A 6,191-nucleotide genomic window follows, 5' to 3' on the forward strand; every position below is an offset into this window, starting at 1 on the left:
TCTACCAAATGACTAGAAACCATTGAAGCAAAAGAAAGTTCTGGGGGAGAAGAAAAGGGGTTTCGGTGTTATATAGTATAATTCTATAACAGATCCAGTCCTTTCTAATAACAGAGTAACTCATTCTGCACTCAATGGATTGGGAGCTGCAAAATAATTGCCTGTGCAAGTAATAACTACTAGAGACAGTGATAGATTTAAAGTTATTATTCAGCAACCTAACATCAAGGGGTTATTAACCACTTCACATATAAACTTTTGGCTTTGACTTCTGCCTCTCTTTATTTAAGCCTATAACAATATACTTGGGGGAAAAGAGTGTCAAACCTCCACAGGCTGCATTAAAATTGTGGAGAGCTATATTGCATACACTGTTAAAGGACTGCATTAGTTATTGTCTCACTGCTGGGAAGCATATATTGGACTATTGAACTCTAAATTGGCAGTAATTTACTTCTCTGGGACTGTACACCATCATTTTATACTGGATGTTAGAGAGGGGGGAGTAAAGGTTAATTCACATATGTATTTGTATAAATTGTGATGGAAGCTTCTTATATTTAATTATACAATATATCCTATGGAATTCAAAAGAATACAATAAGAAAGTATATGCTTTATTGCAATTGTGTGTGTTGTTATTCTTTACAAACTAGTAGCTGAATTTACAAATGTGGTTTACTTACCGGAAAAGGTGTGTCAGAGTGGATTACAACGCAAGAACATGAAAGAAGACATAGGGCGGAATTCAATTGATTTCACGGCCCGCATCTCCCGTCTAAAGTGACAGGAGATCGCGGGCCGCTATTCAATTGTGCCAGAATTTCACGCTGATCGTGCCCATAGAGGTCAGGTTTAGCCGCGTAAAGCAGCTAAACCCGACCAAAGTGCTGGACGCGATCGCGAAAAGTGATGTTTGGGCGCCCAAACATGTCACTTTTCGCACATTTCAGCTCTCATCCCCCAGGGGCTGCGAGCTGAAATGTAGCGCTTGGCAGCTGATCGCACCCGACAGGAGCAAGAATAGAATAGCTCTGTTAGGCGCATTAGGGGCTGGAGAGAATTGAATTCCGCCCATAGGGGTCTATTTACTAAGCAGTGTTAGGAGAAGTGAAAAGTGATAAGGTGCCAGGCAATCAGCTCCCAACTGCCATCTCACAGGCTGTGTTTGAAAAATGACAGTTGGGAGCTGATTGGCTGGCACCTTATCACTTTTCACTTCTCCTAACACTGCTTAGTAAATAGACCCCATAGAGTGGTATAAGTATAAATAATAAATATGTATTGCTATGCATTGCACTGACATTTCATATATAGCACAGCAATACATACGTTCACATATTCTCATCATAGGTTTTCCCAGATTAGCCAAGAAAGCAGCATCAAATATAATCTGGGTGGAGGCACTATCATAAACTGCGGAGGGCTATCCCTGCTGAGGAGAGGCTGGTGGCTACCCTGAGGTATTTGGCTACTGGACGGTAACTGGAAGATCTGAAGTTTAGAACCATTATTTTCACTTAGGCTTTGGCTGTGATCATCATTGAGGCCTGCAAGGCTATTGTGAAAGTGCTGCAGTGCCAGTTTTGCAAGGTAAGAAAAAAAAAACCTACACATTTGTTTCTTGTGAAATAAATAAAAATGTTTATTTTGTATTTTTTTTCTTGAAAATGTAGAAAAGTGCTGTATAAACAGTTTAAAACTGGTTTAAATTTCAGCTAATATGGCTGCAGGTGATAAAACTGTCTTTATGACCACAGTATAAACATTGCCATTCCTAACATGGAATAAATAACTTAGCAATTGTGTTCTTTAAGAAAGCTCCTATATGCAGTTATAATGTAAAAATATTTATAATGTAGAACTGCATTATCCACAAATTTTAACAGTCCCAATACCTAGCCTGTTCTATGGTATATGGTGGGTCAGATGTCGGATTGAATAGGCCAATACCCACATGGCGCAAGGACAGATTATGGCCCAACAATCTGTCCTTGTGCCATGTGTGTATTGACCGTGTCCAATCAGCATCATCACCACTGTATACCATACGGCGGGTATTGGAAGTGATAACATTTGGGGATACTGCAGGCAACAACAACAATCAAAGTTTACATTTTGTAAAACCCTGGATTTTCATCATCCACATCTAAAAGGGCACTATATATCGCCTGGCTTGCGGTGGGAGGGTTAGTGGGTGGTGGAGTAGGCTACGCCTGGGATGGAGGCATCACAGAGGCAGTTGGGGCAGGTGGGAAGGGCACAGAGTCACCAATATTGGTAGCTGGATATAGATTGTTACGCAGCGCCCTGATGAGCAACTCATAGATGAGACGCTGGAATTCGCTTAGAGATTCAGTACTCATCTGCCACATGGTGCTGTTAATATGAGTGGTGAAATTATATAGGTGGTCTGGGGGCCTTCTTAAAAGCTTTTCTTATATACCGAGAAGGGTATCTGAAATCATTTCAGCAACTTCAAGATGAGTTTAAAGTCCCTGGGAAATACTTTTATAGATTCCTTCAACTCAGACATGCACTTAATGCTCAATTTGGTGGGGCTCCTCTGCTTCTCCGGGACTCACAGCTTAAAATATTGTCATCTGTAGGTTACCACCGTCTGATTTCTATTATATATACTAAATTATTGGATGGACATCATGATTCAGATCTAGCACATATTAGACAAAAATGGGTGAACGGTGTACTCTCTGATGAAGCGTGGAAGGAGGTCCTATATAGTCCGCGTAATGCCACAGTATCTGCTCGATTTCAGCATATACAGTTATTTATACTTCACAGAGTATATATGACACCTACTAGGCTACATGCAATCGGGGGTAGGGCAAATACACAATGTCCTAAATGTAACTTGCCGGAGGGTACTTTTTGGCATCTTATGTGGCAGTGTCCAAAGATATATACTTTCTGGCAAGAAGTGTGCCGCAATATATCCGATATGGGTATACCACAAGATGTTCTCACTCCAGTATCCTGTATTCTAGCTAATATTGAAGAAGATTCCATTGGTAAATACCCTAAATTATTTATATATATGTGCATGCTAGCTATGGTGTGCATAGCGAGGGAATGGATGGCACCTTGCGGCCCAAGCATCTGCGCATGGCTATCGTTGGTAAACACAGTCATCTCACACTAAAAATTAGGGGTGTGCACCGGCCACTTTTCGTGTTCTGTGTTTTGGTTTTGGATCTGGATCTTTCTTCGTGTTTTGGATCTGGATTGGTTTTGCCAAAACCACCCTTCCGTGTTTTGGGTTCTGGGTTTTGTGTTTTGGATCTGTATTTTTTTTAAAAAAAGCATAAAAACAGCTAAAATCACAGAATTTGTAGGTTTTTCTGCTCCTATGCTATTATTAACCTCAATAACCTTAATTTCCACTCATTTCCAGTCTATTCTGAACACCTCACACCTCACAATAGTGTTTTTATGTCCAAAAGGTTGCACCGAGGTAGCTGGATGACTATGCTAAGCGACACGAGTGGGCGGCACAAACACGTGACCCATCTAGGCATGAAACTGCAGTGGCAGACAGGATGGCAGTTTGAAAAACTAGGCCCCAAACTGTACATAATGCAAAGAAAAAAAAGAGGTGCAAGATGGAATTGTCCTTGGGCCCTCCCACCCACCCTTATGTTGTATAAACAGGACATGCACACTTAAACAAACCAATCATTTCAGCGCCAGGGTCTGCCACATGACTGTGGCTGAAATGATTGGTTCGTTTGGGCCCCCACAAAACAAGCTGGCAATTAATCTGTCCCTGCACAAACTGGCTCTACGGAGGCAAGATGTCATCCTCATCTTCCTCATCCACCGATTCCTCACCCTCTTCAGTGTGTACATCCTCATCCTCACAGAGTATTAATTCGTCCCCGCTGGAACCACAGGTGCCTCTGTACATTCTGGAGGCTGTTCTCCCTGGAAGAGTTGATAATTCATTTTATGAACATCATCTTCTCCACATTTTGTGGAAGCAACCTCCTACGCCTTTCGCTGACAAGGTTCCCGGCTGCACTAAACACTCTTTCGGAGTACACACTGGAGGGGGGGCAACTCAGGTAAAATAGAGCCAGTTTGTACAGGGACCTCCAAATTGCTTCTTTTTCCTGCCAGTACAGGTACGGACTGTCTGACATGCCTACTTGGATGCTGTCACCGATGTAATCCTTTAACAGACAGACGCACGCTTGTCGCTGCTGCTTTGAGGATGCAAGTGCGGCTACAGCCCACACAATTCACAAAGACAGAAAAAAAAGAAGAATATTTTTATTGTTTGTGGAGCGCACTTTGAGGGTTACACCACCCTTTAACAGACAGACGCACGCTTGTCGCTGCTGCTTTGAGGATGCAAGTGCGGCTACAGCCCACACAATTCACAAAGACAGAAAAAAGAAGAAGAATATTTTTATTGTTTGTGTAGCACACTTTGAGGGTGTCACCACCCTTTAACAGACAGACGCAAGCTTGTCGCTGCTGCTTTGAAGATGCAAGTGCGGCTACATCGCACACAAGTCACAAACACATTAAAAAAATAGTTTTTTATTTTTTGGAGCACTTTGAGAGTTACACCACCCTTTAACAGGCAGACGCATGCTTGTCGCTGCTGCTTTGAGGATGCAAGTGCGGCTACAGCCCACACAATTCACAAAGACAGAAAAAAAAGAACAATATTTTTATTGTTTGTGTAGCACACTTTAAGGGTGTCACCACCCTTTAACAGACAGACGCACGCTTGTCGCTGCTGCTTTAAGGATGCAGGTGCGGCTACAGCCCACACATTTCACAAAGACAGAAAAAAAAAGAACAATATTTTTATTGTTTGAGTAGCACACTTTGAGGGTGTCACCACCCTTTAACAGACAGACGCACGCTTGTCGCTGCTGCTTTGAGGATGCAGGTGGAATCTAGACGGGATTTAGAACCGGGGACACACTACCTCCATCAATTGTCTAAATCCCACTGCACTAATGGCGGATACCGGACGCACGTCTAACACCAACATAGCAGTCAAGGCCTCAGTTATACGTTTTGCTTCAGGATGACTGCTGTCGTACTTCATCCTCATCGCTAGGGACTGTTGGAGGGTCAATTGTTTAGTAAAAGTAGTGATGTTCCTACTTCCTCTCTGGGATGATGAACAACTCCCAGCAGCAGCAACAGCACTAGGAGGAAGTGGTTCTTGATCTTTCCCTATTTTATTTTTATCGGAGAAAGTTTGGTCCTCCATTTATGTTATATTGATATATACGTGCGGCTAAAGCGCACACAAACACAGAAAATATTTTTTTTATTTTTGCTGGAGAGTAGTGCACTTTGTGGGTTACACCACCCTTTAAGAAATGAGCCAGCCGGCTCTTTACTTATGGGACACAGGCGCACGCTTGGCGCTGCTCCTTTGTTGATGCACGTGCAGCCACAGTGCACACAATTCACAAACACAGAAAATAATTTTTTTTTTGGTTTGGACTGGAGTGTACTTTGGGGGTTACAGCACCCTTTAACGGTCAAGCCAGCCGGCCCTTTACTTATGACACAGGCGCACGCTTGGCACTACTTTGTTGATGCACGTGCGGCTACTGCGCACACAATTCACAAACACACAAAAAATATAATTTTTTTAGCACTTGGGGGGAGCACCCCTGATGGACAGAGCACCCCCTGGACAACACTACAGCACCCCTTTAGGACTGGGACACTGCACAGGACTTTGGAGTGGACACAGCCCCTATGGAGAACTGACTGCACAACACAGTCCAGCCAGCCCCTATGGACTTTGAAGTAGTGGACACAGCCCCTATTAACAACAGCAGCACAGCACAACACAGCCAGCCCCTATGGACTTTGAAGTAGTGGACAACAGCAGCACAGCGCAGCACAGCACAGCACAACACTACTCTGCACTACACTACACTACACTACACAGCCCAGCCAGCCCTAACTCCCACCCTCCCTCTTCACTGTCCACAGCCGAGTGAGAAAATGGCGCCGACGCAGGTACCTTATATAGGATCCAAAACCCGCGAGACTCGGAAGGCGGGATGATGACGTTTTGCCTCGATTTCAGATCCGAGTCAGGCGGGAAAAGTCGAGCCTGACTCGGATCGGACTCGGATCGGGGGGGCTCGGGGGGGTTCGGATTTCAGAAATCCGAACCCGCTCACCCCTAC

The sequence above is a fragment of the Taudactylus pleione genome, unplaced genomic scaffold, assembly GCF_031769625.1.
Source record: "Taudactylus pleione unplaced genomic scaffold, aTauple2 ptg000366l, whole genome shotgun sequence".
NCBI lineage: Eukaryota > Metazoa > Chordata > Amphibia > Anura > Myobatrachidae > Taudactylus > Taudactylus pleione.